Source organism: Vulpes lagopus, chromosome 4 (genome assembly GCF_018345385.1).
Source record: "Vulpes lagopus strain Blue_001 chromosome 4, ASM1834538v1, whole genome shotgun sequence".
In the NCBI taxonomy this organism is placed as follows: Eukaryota; Metazoa; Chordata; class Mammalia; order Carnivora; family Canidae; genus Vulpes; species Vulpes lagopus.
Window position 1 is genome coordinate 86,669,221 of NC_054827.1, and position 16,007 is coordinate 86,685,227.

The 16,007-nt window shown below is 39.8% G+C and overlaps 1 protein-coding gene across 5 annotated transcripts in view; it reads right to left on the reverse strand.

The window, feature by feature from the left end:
- ZFYVE16 (zinc finger FYVE-type containing 16) overlaps nt 1-13,046 on the reverse strand; it is a 52,394-nt gene extending 39,348 nt beyond the window's left edge. The window contains exons 1-2 of one of the 5 annotated variants that reach the window (XM_041752370.1): nt 11,880-13,045; nt 9,201-9,250 (exon numbers count right to left, since the gene is read on the reverse strand). The gene's annotated coding sequence lies outside the window, so the exon portion shown is untranslated. Of the gene's footprint in view, nt 1-9,200; nt 9,330-11,879 lie in introns of all 5 variants that reach the window. The other 4 variants (XM_041752371.1, XM_041752369.1, XM_041752372.1 and 1 more) reach the window with 4 other exon arrangements.
- Nucleotides 13,047-16,007: the final 2,961 nt, after the last annotated feature.

Below are 16,007 nucleotides of genomic sequence, written 5' to 3' on the forward strand. Positions count from 1 at the left end.
CTGAAACCAAAAATGCTGTTCTCTGAAAAACAATAAAGTAAAATTTAAAAAACTAAGCTAGGGGTTCCCTGGGTGGCTCAGCAGTTTAGTGCCTGCCTTCAGCCCAGGGCATGATCCTGGGGTCCTGGGATCGAGTCCCACCTCAGGCTCCCTGCATGGAGCCTGCTTCTCCCTCTGCCTCTCTCTCTCTCTCTCTCTCTGTCTGTCTCTCATGAATAAATTAATAAAATCTTAAAAAAAAAAAAAACTAAGCTAGTCAAGAAAAGAGAGAAACACAAATTACCAATATCAGAAATGAAAGGGAAAATATAACTACTGAAGCTATGGACACTTTAAAGGACAATAAAGGAATATTATTAACAACTCTATGCCCACAAACTTGATAATTTAGATGAAATGCACCAATTCCTTGGAAGATACAAACTACCAAAACTCACACAAGAAGAAACAGATAACCCAAACAGCCCTGTATCTATTAATGAAATAGTATCAATAATTAGTAACCTTCCACAAAACAAATCACCAGGTCCAGGTGGCTTCACTGGTGAATTTTAGCAAACATTTAAGAAAGGAAGAAATGATACCAATTCATCATAATCTCTTTCAGAAAAAGGAAGCAGAGGGAACCCTTTCTATTCTTTTTATAAGACCAGCATTAGGGGATCCCTGGGTGGCTCAGCGGTTTAGCACCTGCCTTTGGTCCAGGGTGCGATCCTGGAGTCCCAGGATCGAGTCCCGCGTTGGGCTCCCGGCATGGAGCCTGCTTCTCCCTCCTCCTTTGTCTCTGCCTCTCTCATTCTTTCTCTCTCTCTCTCTCTCTCATTAATAAATAAATTAAAAAAGACCAGCATTACTCTAATACCAAAATCAAATAAAGACATTACAAGAAAGGCACACCACAAACCAATACTGCTCATGAATAAAGACATAAAAATCCTCAATAAAATATTATCAAGTAGAACCCAATGAGGTATTAAAAGAATTATACACAACAACTAAGTGGGATTTATCCAATTATGCAAGGTTGGTTCAACCTTTGAAAATCAATCAATATAATCTACTATATCAAAAGGCTAACGAATTATCATATAATCATATTGACTGATGCAAAAAAAGGCATTTGACAAAACTCAACACCTACCACGATAAAAACTCTCAGCAAATTATGAGCAGAGAGGAACTTCCTCAATTGGATGAAGAATATTTATAAAATATCTACAACTAACATTATACATTATGATGAGAAATTGGATGCCTTTTCCCTAAAGATGGGGATCAAGGAAAGGATAACTTCTCTCACAACTCTTATTTAACATAGTACTGAAAACTCCTCTAGTGAGTGCAACACAAAAAAGAAATAAAAGGTACACTATTTGGAGAGGAAGAAATAAAACTGTCTCTATTTGCAATGACATGATTTTCAATGTAGAACACCCCCCAGAACTAATCCCCCCCCCAAATAAAGTAGTGAATATAGCATGGACAAAGAATACAAGGTTAATAAACAAAAAATCAAATGCATTTCTATTTATGAGCAAGGAACAACTAGAATTTGGAACTTTAAAAAATTACATTTATGATAACACTCAAAAAATTAAATACTTAGGTATAAATTTAATAAAATATATAAAGGATCTATATGTGGAAAACTACAAAAATACTGATAAAAAATCAAGAAGATCTAAATAAATGGGAGATATATTCCATTTTTAGGGATAGGTAGACTCAGCATTGTTAAGATGTCAATTCTTCTCAACCTGATCTCTGGATTCAACACAATCCCAATCAAGATCCCAGCAAGCTATTTTGTAGGAGGACTCCGGAACTCAAAATTCTAAAGTGAATATGGAAAGGAAGAGGACCAGGAACAGCCAACATAATGCTGAAAAAGAACAAATTTGGACAACTCTGATTTTAAGGCTTTAAAAGGCTACAATAATCAAGGCAATATAGTACTGGCAAAAGAATGAACATACAGATCAATGGAAAAGAATAGAGAGCTGGGAAACAGACCCACACAAATACAGTCAACATATCTTTGACAAAGGGGCAAAGAAAATTAGGAGGAGAAAGGCTAGTCTTTTCAACAAGTGGTGCTGAGAAAACTGGACATCCCTATGCAAAACTATGAACATAGATACAGACCTTATACCTAAATGTATTTAAAATGGGTAACAGACCTAAGTGTAAAATGCAGTATTTTAACACTTCTTGAGGAAAACATAAGAGAAAATCTACATAATCTTGGGTTTTGGTGGGACACCTGGGTGGCTCAGCGGTTGAGCAGACGTCTGTCTTTGGCTCAGGGTGGGATCCTGGAGTTCCAGGATGGAGTCCCGCATCGGGCTCCCTGCCCGATGAATAAACAAAGAAAATCTTAAAAAACAAAAAAACCCCTTGGTTTTGGTGCTGAGTTTTTATTTATTTATTTAAGATTTTATTTATTAGAGACAGAGAGAGAGAGAGAGAACACGCAGGCAGAGGGAGAAACAGGCTCCATGCAGGGAGCCCGATGTGGGACTCCATCCCCGATCTCCAGGATCCCGCCCTGAGCCAAAGGCAGATGCTCAACCGCTGAGCCACCCAGGAGTCCCTGTGAGTTTTTAAATATAACACTGGTATGATCCATGAAAAAAAAAAAAAACTGATTAAGTTGGCCCTTATTAAAATCAAAAACATCTGCTCTGAAAAAAACACTGTTAAGAGAATGAAAGGGTAAGCCACAATCTAGGAGATATTATTTACAAAACACTTATCTGATAAAGGACTTGTATCCAAAGTCTACAAAAAACTCCTAATGTTAAATAGAAAACAAACAATCCAATTAAATGGGCAAAAGTTCCCAACAGACACCTCACCAAGGAAGATAGGCAGTTAGTGAATAACCATATGATAAAATGCTCAACATCATGTCTTTAGTGACTACAGATTAAAACAATGAGATACCATTTCACGTCAATTAAAATGGCTAAAATCCAAACAACTGACAATACCAAAAAACACTGCAAGGATGATGATCAGCAGGAACTCATGTTTATTCTTGATGGGAATGCAAAATGTTCCTTTGTCCACACAAGAACTTAGATGTGAATGTTTGTAACAGCTTTATTTATATTGCAAAAACTTGGAAGTATTCAAAATGACCTTCAGTAAGTGAATGGATAAACTGTGATACACTCATGCAATGGGACAGTATTCAATGATATAAAGAAATAAGCCAACAAGCCACACAAAATGACATGGGTGAGTCTTTTTTTTTTTTTTTTTTATGATAGTCATACAGAGAGAAAGAGAGAGAGGCAGAGACACAGGCAGAGGGAGAAGCAGGCTCCATGCACCGGGAGCCTGATGTGGGATTCGATCCCGGGTCTCCAGGATCGCGCCCTGGGCCAAAGGCAGGCGCCAAACCGCTGCGCCACCCAGGGATCCCGACATGGGTGAGTCTTAAATACATATTGCTAGGTGAAAGAAGCCCGTCTTTAAAATTCTACACACTGTACATGGGACACCTGGGTGGTTCAGTTGGTTAAGCATCTAACTCTTAATTTTGGCACAGGTCATGATCTCAGGGTCATGAAACTGAGCCCTGCCTTCAGTGCCGTGCTGGGCATAAGATTTTCTCTCTCCCTCCTCCTCTAACTCTACTCTGCTTCTCACTTGCTCTCTCTCTCTTTAAAAAAAATCTATATACTGTATCATTCTAATTATATGACACTCTGGAAAAGGCAAAACTACAAAGAGAGTAAATAAACACACAAGTGATTGCTTTGTGGTATAGGGTAGGGGATCGTTGAACAGGAAAAACACAGTGGATTTTTTTAGGGTGGTGAAACCATTTTGTATAATACGATAGTGATGAATACAAGACAGTAAACATTTGTCAGATTAGAGCACAAAGAATAAACCTCAAGTATGCAAATTAAAAAAATTATTTAGAAGGTTGGGTGATCTCAAAATGGAATGCAGGATGTGACAAAAGAGACTAAATTTATTATAAATGTATAAAACAATCTTACTGAAAGGGGTGGAGGAATAAAGTGCTACCTTTGGAAATGAGTGAATCTGTAAGGCTGAATTGAAAAAAGGAACAGGGGCATTGTGCTCTAGTTGATAAAGTTGTTTCCAATGGGGGTATGGGTTAACAATTCTGAAATCATTATATCTGTATACTGGATTGAACTGCAATTAAAAAGTAAATGGAATGGCTGCTTATGGGAGCCAGGTTTCTCCTTGTTGGCAGGGAAGGTTAGATAAGCAAAAGGGCAAGAAGCTAAAATGATCCACGTGGGAACAGATTTGAATTGGAGACACTGGTATAAACTCATGGCTAGCTTAACATGGATACAAATGGTTATACATCTGTGCTAATTTTTTACCAGAAATATTTATAGATATTAGTATAAACACCTATATCTCTTGCCCTGTTAGCTGACAGGGCCTAGAAGCAAGACAAGCCTACTTAGCACCCAGAGCATGGTTTCTCAAACAAAAGGAACCAAGGCTCCTTGGAGAAATGGCTAATTCTAAGACTGGGGCAGAAACTATACAAGATGAGCATGGAGCATCTTGTAATCCCAGAAAACACATATACACATGCACACATGGGTGTATACGCACACACAATAAAGGAGGTATATCAAAGGAGTCAACTGAAAGAGCTCCCAAAGTCCAAAGCGGGAACAACTAAACAATAAAATATATAAACCAAAACTGGTTTATAAGGCAAAGCATTAAAAAAATGAGTTCATACTAAGATAAATAAACAAATAGGGAATAGGACAAATATTCCAAATAGAAAAATTCTGAATAATTTACATAGACACTTTGTTCTCAGGGAAGTGCAACATAACTGCTCCTTAAGTGTGCTGCACATACTTTCTTCTCAAGAGTACAGTATAGAAAGGGAGAAAAAATAATTTCACAGTGAAGAAACCTCACAAACTCTACCTCTAATTATGAGAAAAACATCAGAAAAACCACAACTGACATTCTACTAAATAGCAGAGTAGTGATTCTCAAAATGTTCGAGACCATCAAAAACAGAACGTCTGAGAAACTGTCACAATCCAGAGGAACTGAAGGCAACGGGACTAATCAGGGTAATGTGGTATCTTCCATGGACTCCTAGATTAGAACATATTAGAGAAAAATCAAAGAAGTGTGAATAAAGTATGGACTTTGATTAATACTAATGTATCAATACTGGTTACATTAATCATGTACTATATTAATGTAACATGTAATAATAGGGAAACTGGGTATAGGGTAAATTGGAACTCTGGATTATCTTTCCAATAATCCTAAAAATCTAAAATTGTTCTAAAGTAAAAGATTTAAAAAAAAATGAAATGAAGGCATTGGAAAATAAACTTGAGAAAATATCCCAGAAAGCAGAATAAAAAGAAAGGGAAAGCAAATAAGCAGAAAGATTAGAAATGTAACCAAATGAGGTCTGATATTCAAATAACAAGAAGTCCAGGAAAAAAGTGTAGGAAGGAAAAAAGGAAGAATTTGTCAAATAAAATACCTCAGAACTGAAGGATATGATCTCCAGGTGGAAAGGGCCCAACACAATGGATGAAAAATCCTTATCAAGCCACATCACCTTAAAATTTCAGAATACCAGAGAGAGCAACCCATTTCAAGCTGTAACTGCATCTCCCACCTCTCCCTTACACTCCTGACCTCCCCATCCCATCCTGCTCTCCTTTTTCTCTAAAGTACTCATTTACTTTACAACCTTCTAACTTTTTCTACAAGTTTATTACATTGTTTACCATCTGGAACACCAGCTCTGTCCAAGAAATTAAGCTTCATGAGGGTAGATACCTTGTATTTTTGCTCACGAATATATTCAAAGTATCTTGAACAATGTTTGCTACATAAAATATGCTTATTACAGACTTAGTGAATAAAATACAAGCTTTGAGAGAGCAAAAGCAGGTCACATACAAAGGACTGGTTATCATATCAGGCATTAGACTTCTCAGTAACAACACTAGAAGTTAGAAAACAATGGCATCATGCCTCCAAAATTCTAAAAGTAAATTATTTACAACCTGGAATTCTATATTCAGCTATCAGTCAAGTGTGAGGGCAGAAACTTATTTGATTTTTTTTACAAGATTTTATTTGACAGAGAAAGAGAGAGAGAGAGAGGGAAAGAGCATAAGCAAGGGGAGTAGCAAGTAGGAGAGGGAGAAGCAGGCCTGCCAGTGAGCAGAGGGTCCGACAGGGGGCTCGATCCCAGGATCATGACCTGAGCCAAAGGCAGATGCTCAACCAACTGAACCACCTAGGTGCCCCTGAGGGCAGAATTTTTAAAAACATATTTAGACAGGCAAGACCCAAAAACTTTGCCTCCTCTTCAGTCTCTCTTCTTAGGGGCCAACTGGAATATGTACTCTACCAACATGAGGGAGACAAGAAGAAAGGAAGGGCTGAAGTCCAGAAACCGGCTATTCAACACAGGGAGAGACAACTGTAATTCAAAGATGATCAAAAAAGAAAACACACCTCAAAGACGGCTGTGCAACAAAAGGCCTAGAAAGCAACGCTTGAAGATAGACGCAGGGTGACAATTACAGGAAAGATGTTGCAAAACAAACGACAGACATTTTGAATCTACCAAAAGGAGATTTACACATCTTGTCTGAGGGGTTTTCAATAGATAAATAAAAGATATATGGGCACCTGTCTTATTGACTCAGTTGACTCAGTTTTCAATAGATAAATAAAAGATATATAAGACAGGGCACCTGTCTTATTGACTCAGTTGACTCAGTCAGTGGAGTGTGCAGCTCTTGATCTCAGGGTTATAGGTTTAAGCCTCATGCTTAGGATAGAGATTAAATAAAATCTTAATATATATGCATATAAAAGATACATTTAAAAAAGATATAAAACATACATTCATAAAGATATATAAAACGTAGATATATGAGAACTGAGGTAATTACAAATTCTAGGAAAAGCAAAAATTATACAAAAAAAAAGAAATAGCACAATATACCTGGCTCACCTGTACACATTATGTACATAGTTAAATGATATAAACACTAAATAATGATTTAACTAAAAATTAACATAAAACTAATCTGCAAATAAGAGATGAGGAAAAGTGCAGTGTTTACAGGTTGGGTAACCTCAACTCTCATTTTCTGTAATAGGAAATTGGTATATAATATCTATAACTATGGTAGGATGGGGAGACAGCTATATAAGTAAGCAGGTTATTTAAAAATCTAGAGGTAGAAAGAGTTGATCAACAAAAATAAATAAAGAGCTGGATAGTCATTCATTCTGCAGGAGCCTTTGCCAGAAAGGGTTCTTCTATAAGAGAATGAAGCCTGAATCCCCTAAGGCAACCACTTTATGTAATAAATTACCTTCTTTCCTACCTTCATAAGTGTTACTAGTTTTAAACTACTGTGGGAACAGTAGCTCAACTTATTTTCTGTGTTTTGTGATCCTAATGAGGAACACTGATTGAGAAAGGCTGCTTTTCTAGAGTGCGATTCAGGAAAGTGAGGGAAAAGATTACTGCTTTTCATTTTAAGTCTTGTAGCCTTATTTGATTTTTAAAATTATGTACAAGCACCCCTTTGATAGCCATTAACATTATATTAAAAAACATACTAGCAAAAAAGCAGTAAAGGAACTCTGAATATAAAACATATTAAAAACATAAAGCACAGGAATTAGCAGCTTTAGAAATAGTCTCGTAGGGCAGCCCGGGTGGCTCAGCGGTTTAGCGTTGCCTTCAGCCCAGGGCCTGATCCTGGAGTCCTGGAATCGAGTCCACGTATTTACGTACATGTAAATAAACCTCTTCAGATTAGGGAGTATGTCATATTATTTTTGTGTCTTCATGATGTACGTGGTAGATTATTGGCACAATAAGTACAGCTTAGTTGAATGAAATGGGAAGTATGTGCAGCTTCAAATTTCATGTACAGTATTTGTATTATATCTTATGTAAATTGTTGGATTCTATTTTTATTTAATTATCTTGGGATCCCTGGGTGGCGCAGCGGTTTGGCGCCTGCCTTTGGCCCAGGGCGCGATCCTGGAGATCCGGGATCGAATCCCATGTCGGGCTCCCGGTGCATGGAGCCTGCTTCTCCCTCTGCCTGTGTCTCTGTCTCTCTATCTCTCTGTGACTATCATAAATAAATAAAAATTAAAAAAAAAAAATTTAATTATCTTACCTTTTCTATACCTTTTTAAATACCTCAAATGACTTAGTGCTTAGTAGTACTTTGCTACATGGGTAGAGATAAGTCTGTAAATAGATATTCAATGAATTCCATAATTTTTTAGAAAAATTGTTTTTTTTCTAAGACTTTAAATTTTTAAATATTTATTTATTTATTTATTTATTCATTCATTCATTCATTCATTCATTCATGAGAGACACAGAGAGAGAGAGAGAGGCAGAGACACAGGCAGAGGGAGAAGCAGGTACATGCAGGGAGCCTGACATGGGACTCAATCCTGGGTCTCCAGGATCACGCCCTGGGCTGAAGGCAGGCGCTCAATCACTGAGCCACCCAGGCATCCCTATGATAACCTATTTTAGGTAATGTTTTTACTCACCTGACCGCTTACATACTCTCAGATTTACTATCAAAGATTTACAATATTTACTTTATAGAAGATGGCTTTAGGGCAGCCCCCGTGGTGCAGTGGTTTAGTGCTGCCTGCAGCCTGGGGTGTGATCCTGGAGACCTGGGATCAAGTCCCATGTCGAGGTCCCTGCATGGAGCCTGCTTCTCCCTCTCCCTGTGTCTCTGCCTCTCTCTCTGTGTGTGTCTCTATGAATAAATAAATAAAATCTTTTAAAAAAAAAGATGGCTTTAAAAAAATCTCATGATTTAACAAAAATTGGCAGCAACATATAAGTTAATTAGAAAACCAACAAAACCAATAGTAAAAAGACACCTAAAATGGTTTAGATGAGAGATGATGAGGGCCTGAACGGACACAGTGCAGAGCAGATGGAAGGGAGATCAACAGAAAAGTGCTAAAGAATGGGATATTCTGGAGAGGGAAAGCAAGGGAGAAAGCTAGGATTACTGTCAGGTTTCTATCATGGGCGACTGGGTAGACAGTGGTACCACTTGACCATGACGGCAATACAAACAAGAGCAGGACTGAGGGAAAACAGGAGTTCACATTTGGACTGTTGTTTGAAGTACCTTGAGAACATCCTGGAGGAGATGTCCAATAGGCAGTTCAATATAAGGATCTGGAATGCAGGAGAGAAGTCTGAGAGAGAGAAAAGATTTGGGAATTGGCAGCACATAGCTGTTAATGGATGAGATCACCTACAAAGAGAATATAGAAGAGGAGAGGAGCCTGACATCAGAAAACTAAACACCACAATTAATATTCCTAAAGCCCTTCAGGTTAAAACTTTGCCCAGAGTTATATGTACTTCTATAGGAAAACAGCCAATATATAATGTTAAATGACAAAAAATCAAATTGCAAAACATCATGCACAGTATAAAACCAGTTTTACATATAAGTTGTTTTGAAAAAAAAAAAAAAAAGTATTAGTAAAGGCACCGGAGAAAACCATGGAGGGCAAACATCAAACTGAAGGGTATCTGATTTTGCAAGTCTTTTATACTTACATTATGTATCTCCATAGTATTTTAGTTAATTTAAAAAAAATATACTACTTTCATAACCTGGAGAAAAGATAATTTTGCTCCTTTCCTAAAAAAAAAAAAAATACATATATATATATATATATATATATATATATATATATATATATATGGCATGTATCCTTACAATACAAAAAAGATAATAAAAGTCTGTTAGAAAAACACATTGACACTGGACAATAAATGGGCAAATAATACAAACTAATAAGATTATGAAAAAATATTCAAAGCACAACTCTGTACTATCAACATAACGTGAATTAGAACACATACGATTTGTTACCTACTAAATCAGAACACAATTTTTTTTAGCAATCTCTACACCCAACATGAGGCTCAAACTCAGGAACAAGAGTTGCCTAATTTACCAACTGAGCCAGTCAGCCACCCCCATAATTTTTTCAAATAATAAAAGTGCCCAATGTTCGTAAGGGTATACAAGAAGAGCACCTCAGACACTGCTGCTAGGAAGTAAACTGGTACACCCTCTCCGACAAACAGTCCCCAGAGATTGCATCTGATGTAACAATTCTCTTTCTTAAAAATTCAAGAAAATAATTCAAAGCAACTGTAAACATGTAAAGATATTTCACATCATTAACTGAAACCATCTAAACACCAACATTAGGGCACAAAAAAAAAATTACATAGGCATCGAAAGTAATTCTATTTGTAGAGAAACATTAGCACGGGTGTGGGGGAAACACATCACAAAGAACTTTCAACTTTGCAATGTTCCTAATAGTGCAAAATTTCAAAAAACTTAAAAGTGCATCAATGCAAGAATACTTAAATCAGCTTTCTCAAACTGGTCTGAGGACCCCTGGAAGACCCAAAACCTTTTTAGGGGTCCTTTCTTTTCCAAACACCTGTCTATGCAAGGCTGGATATTCTTAACGTGCTTTAGCGTACACAATAGCACACAAGAGTGAAGGGAGAAGCAAATATTGAGAACCCAGCTGTCTTCTATAAAGCCAGACATCAGTGATCTGCAAAAATAAAGACAATGCTGCCCTCCTCACTAAATTTTTTAAAGAAAAAATATTTTTCAAAGTATTATTTAATTCAACATGCGACGGGTTTTTAATGCATAACTCAAAATTTTTTTCTGAGTTTTATTTTCTAAAATACTAAATATACTGCATAAATATACCGGAGAAAAACTTTTAGTCCTCGATAATTTTTAAGTTTGTAAAGGGATCCTGAGACCCCACGGGGTTAAAAAACTATGATACCATCATATTATGTAACATGATGATTGGGATGATAATTAAATGGGAACAGAGCTTTGCTCCTGCATTACTTGGACAATGAAACGTCATAAAGTCATGCTTAATTAAGATTTTAAAAACACTTAAATTCAAGCAAAAAAAGCAGGCAATCCAAACTCTATATAAAATCTCATCATCGAAATTAAGAAAAATGCCACACACACACAAAAAAAAAAACAAAAAAACCTGGAAGGTAAAAAGTCAAAATATTAACTGTGGCTGATTATCTTTAAATGGTGGAATTATGGCTTATTATTTTACCTTGATCATTACAGCACACCTAAGATTTTGTTTTTGACACTAAGCATGCAGGTTTCATACCCACGGGAGGAAAATCCATAGTTTTCCTAGACCGAAGCATTACACTTCTGCCAGTGCGGAAGACAGGAAGCTCAACATAGTCATTTAAGGAACCTGATTCGACCAAACTGCCCATTTCGTTAAACGAAAAAGATGAAGTTATCAAACGCACGGACTGGTTTCCAGACGGGTCACACGGAGCGAGATCACTCCGTCTGCAATAATCTGCAATCACGGTAGTACGGGTAAGTCAACGTCTGAAAGTTAGGTCATCTTTTAGAATGTGCCAGAGGTGCCAAAGGGAACAGGCCGAGGTCGAGGCGCAGCACCGCATCCCTGCGGAGCCCGGAGGCCGAGAGCAGGGCTCCGCGCCGGCCCGCTCCTCCCCGCGCAGGCCGCCCGTCCGCAGCCCCGCAGCCCCGCAGCCCCGCAGCCCCGCAGCCCCGCAGCCCCGCCGGTCGGGCCCTCCGGGCTCTCCGGGGCCGACGCGAGCCTGGACGGCCGAGATTTCCCGGCCAGGTCGCTGGGCCCCGGGAGGGGAAGGACGCGGGTCGGGGGCCCAGCGGCCACCCCGCCCCCTCCGCGCAGCACAGGTGAGCCGACGCCAGGCGGCCTGCTGCCGGGGCTCTTACCTGCCCACACCCCGAGGAGCTCCGTGGGGCTCGACGGCCGCCGCGCAGCGCAGCGCAGCGAAGGGCGACCCCCGCCGGGAGTCCCGGGGCGGCTCCGTCGGCTCCGGGTTTGTTTTTCCCCCGACCTGTTGGGGAACAGGGAAGGGGGCGGGGGGCTGGCAGCGCAGGCGCAGAACAGGCTCCCGAGGCTCGCGCACGCCTGCCCTGCGCCCGCGGCCTCCGCCGAGCCCCGACGCGCCTGCGCGCTGCTCCGAGCCCCGGCGGGGGGCAGGGCTCTCACCGGAAATGCCGACGAGGTAGAGACCCGCTTTGCGCCGGGATGGGTTTCGCGTTAGACGCCCGGGAGCGCGAACCGCGAGGCCGGCGAGGCCAGCTGCGTCCGTGTCCGGCTTCCGTTGCCCTCCGTCGACCTCGCGTCGGCTTCCCCCGCCCCCAGCCTGCAGCTCCGCAGCCGGCGCAGCCCCGGCGCCCCCGCCCCCCGGCCCCCTGCCTTGTCGCTTCGCACAGCGGCCGCCGCCGCCCTCCCCGCCCGCGGCAGCCCAGGGCCCGCGCCCGGCCCTTCGCCCTCGAGGCCGAGGCTGTGCTTCTGCTTCGCCCGGGGGGCCCGAGGCTCAGCCGCCTCCCCGCCCCTAGAAGGACCGCTAAGCAGCGGGGGAGCCGAGCCCCTCTTGGGATGCAGGCTTGCGCTCGTGGGGCTGCACTGTTTTTACCGCGTGTTTCCTATGAGTCGAGGGAAGAAGAGAGAACATGTGGAGAGAAAAGTCCATCTGTTGCTAAAGCGTTTGGCCAGCTCATCGTCCACCCTGGGCTCTAGGAAGTGTACGGGTCGGGGGCCCCGGGCGGCCCCGCGGTTGACCTCCGGGCGCGCGCTCTCCCTCCGAAAACAAGCTTTAAAAAGAAACTTCTGGAGTTCTAGTATCTCAGGACTATTTCAGATGTGATTTATGGTGAAGGGCTTGAGAATCGATTCGGATTCTAAATCTGCAGTTCGCAACTACAGTTTGTGATCTTTTAAGGATACGGAACCCTGATTTTTCTCTCTCTAGCCTCGCTTTTACTTAACTCTGAAATAAGACGGTGTGGTTTTAGCCCAACCGTGAAACTTCTGACAGCTGAGAATAACTTACTGAGCACCTACCATGCGGCAGACACCGCATTAAATGCTTTGCTTGCATTATCTCATTTAATCTTAAATTGCACAGTACAAAGTGCATTTTCTCTACTATGTGTGAGGTGTTTATTTGCAGATAAATGAGGTCACTGCCTTTATGGAACCACCGTCTAATAGCAGAGACTCATGTATGCAAATGTATATTTGGGGTAGAAATATTTACATAGAAGTATTCATATAGTATAATGCATATTTATATATATATATAGTGTTAGGACAAAGAATAGAAATAGAAAACACTTGACACCTTAGAGATAAATAGGAAAAGTATATACGTGAATGGTCAACTCACAAAATAGGAAATTTCAGTGCCTACTACATGTTTTACTAATGTTCAAACTCATTAACAATGAAATGACAAACGATACTATTTCTAGTGTATCTAATTAGCCAGTTTGTTTAAAACATTCATGGGATCCCTGGGTGGCGCAGCGGTTTGGCGCCTGCCTTTGGCCCAGGGCGCGATCCTGGAGACCCGGGATCGAATCCCACATCAGGCTCCCGGTGCATGGAGCCTGCTTCTTCCTCAGCCTGTGTCTCTGCCTCTCTCTCTCTCTCTCTCTGTGACTATCATAAATAAAAAAAAAAAAACATTCATGAACTCCATTGGTGAGGGTAGAGTGAAATGAACCCTTATCCTGTTGGGATATAAATTAGGAAAAGATTTTGGAAAGTAATTTACCAAATCAGATGAAGGAACGGTCACATGACCTAAATTAATAATTTCCCTTCTGGAAATTATAAGGACATATTCCAGAATACAAAGATGAAATAACAATAAAGTGAACAAACTCCCCAAAACTGGAATGCCTTTCACATACAAATGCAATTGTACTTAGTGTAACATTTATTTGTTTATGAGTATTTCCTCCTTATAGGAGCTGTAAGGATACCAAAATGGATAATTTATGAAATTTGTCCTAAAAAGTTCACAATTCACTGTGTCATTCTTTTATTTAGTAATATAAATAGTTGAGAGGTTGCTACAATATAATAAAATTACAAAATGTTTTGGGAGCTTCTGTGTCAGTTAAATTTCCTATGATTTCCTTTGCTGATTGAAATGAAGAAGAAATCTGCACATGAAATGCACATGTCAAATAAAAATATTAATGAAAAAGAGTCCTTGCAAAGTTTGAGTAATAATTACATGGAAAAAGTTGAGTAATAATTACATGGAAAACTCCATGTATCATATTTGACCTCTAAAGATCTCAATTTATGACTAAATGGTATAGACTTCAGGAATTCATCCCAATTGTAACATATTTGACCAATTTATTCCTTTGACTTAAATCATTGCTTGGATGTTTTATTATTTTGTTTTTTTTATTATTATTATTTTGAAAAGTAACCAGAATCTTGATTATTTTAAGAGGCTTCAATTCCACAGTAATATGAATTTACAAAGCTGTCCCCCCCCCCTTTTTTCCTTAGCTATTCCCTTTTCATTAGTAATCTGGATGGAGAAAATACCAGAAGCAAATGAAAATAACAATTACAATTATTCATTTGTTTCATGGCTGGTCTTATACTATAAGCAATGTTAGGACTAGGGGCATTGCTCTCAAACATAGAAAGCGACATGGAACTATTAACCATTAGTATTTCATGCTATCTAACCATGTTAGAACACTCATGTTACAAGGAAAAGATTTTTTTTTTAAAATTATCTGCTTAGGGCCACTTAGATCAGCTATTTGGAGCAATTTCATTAATGAAGAAATGGTTACACTTTCTGTGACCATGAGAACTAGTGTTTTATTTTTTTTAAGATTTTATTTATTTATTCATGAGAATACACAGGAGAGAGAGAGAGAGGCAGAGACACAGGCAGAGGGAGAAACAGTCTCCATGCAGGGAGCGTGACGTGGGACTCGACCCTGGGTCCCCAGGATCACGCCCTGGGCTGAAGGCAGCGCTAAACTGCTGAGCCACCTGGGCTGCCCAGAACTAGTGTTTTAAAATGCTTGGAAAGAGTTTGGAAGGAAATCCACTAAAATACTAACATACTGTGATGATCTTTGGAGGGTGAAATTATGAGTGATTTCTCCTCTTTCTAGTTTTTTATATTTTCCATGTGTTTTACAATGAGAACATATGACTATGACTTTAATAACCCAAGGGGAAAATGGAACACTTAGTTTTAAAAAGTATTTCTAAATTTACAATTGAGTCAACCAATTAGTTTACATTCCTTATGTAAAATATATTGCATTACTATGGATCATAAAGAGTGAAATAACCCAAAAGGATGGATAAGCACTTATGTCTGAATACTTTCTCAGGGGTGGCAACAGGTACAGTTCTCCCCATGGCTCATATAAGATACAGCTTCAACATAATGACCCAGGTTCTCTAGCAAGGAAGTCAGAATTCTTTGCCAGATATTTCCAGTTCTCTCTTCTGGGCATATGATGGCAATGTACTTCCGGGCTCCCTTGTGGTTGAATAGGGCCATGTGACTGATTCAGGCAAGTGAACTGTGAAAAGTGAGTGACATGTGTCTTTCTAGACTGGATTTTTTTTCAGCCACCAATGTGAGATATTCTAAAGTCGGCTTCCCCTCTGGCACAGCAACGGGCAAGCCTTGATACTGTGGCTTCTCCATCGATCTGAGTGCTTGAGAGATTCCAATGAACAAATCACTTCTAGAATAGATAAACTTTGTTGTTATATGCACTGAGATTTGGGGGGGTGATTTGTTACTACAGCATAGCTTAGCCTGTCATGGCATATAAACTTTGTTTTATGCCTTTGAGATTTGGGGGTGGCCATTCTGAATGACACACTGGGTGCCTCAATGAGACTCTGTCGCAGCAGTTTGCTAAAGCTTTTCCTTCATAGATGAACTACTCACTATTCATTATAATATGCCAGGTAAATACATTTTGTTACAAATGAGTACTTCTTTCTACTACTTCTCAGAGTGACAGTGAATCTTTTTTGCTTTTAAT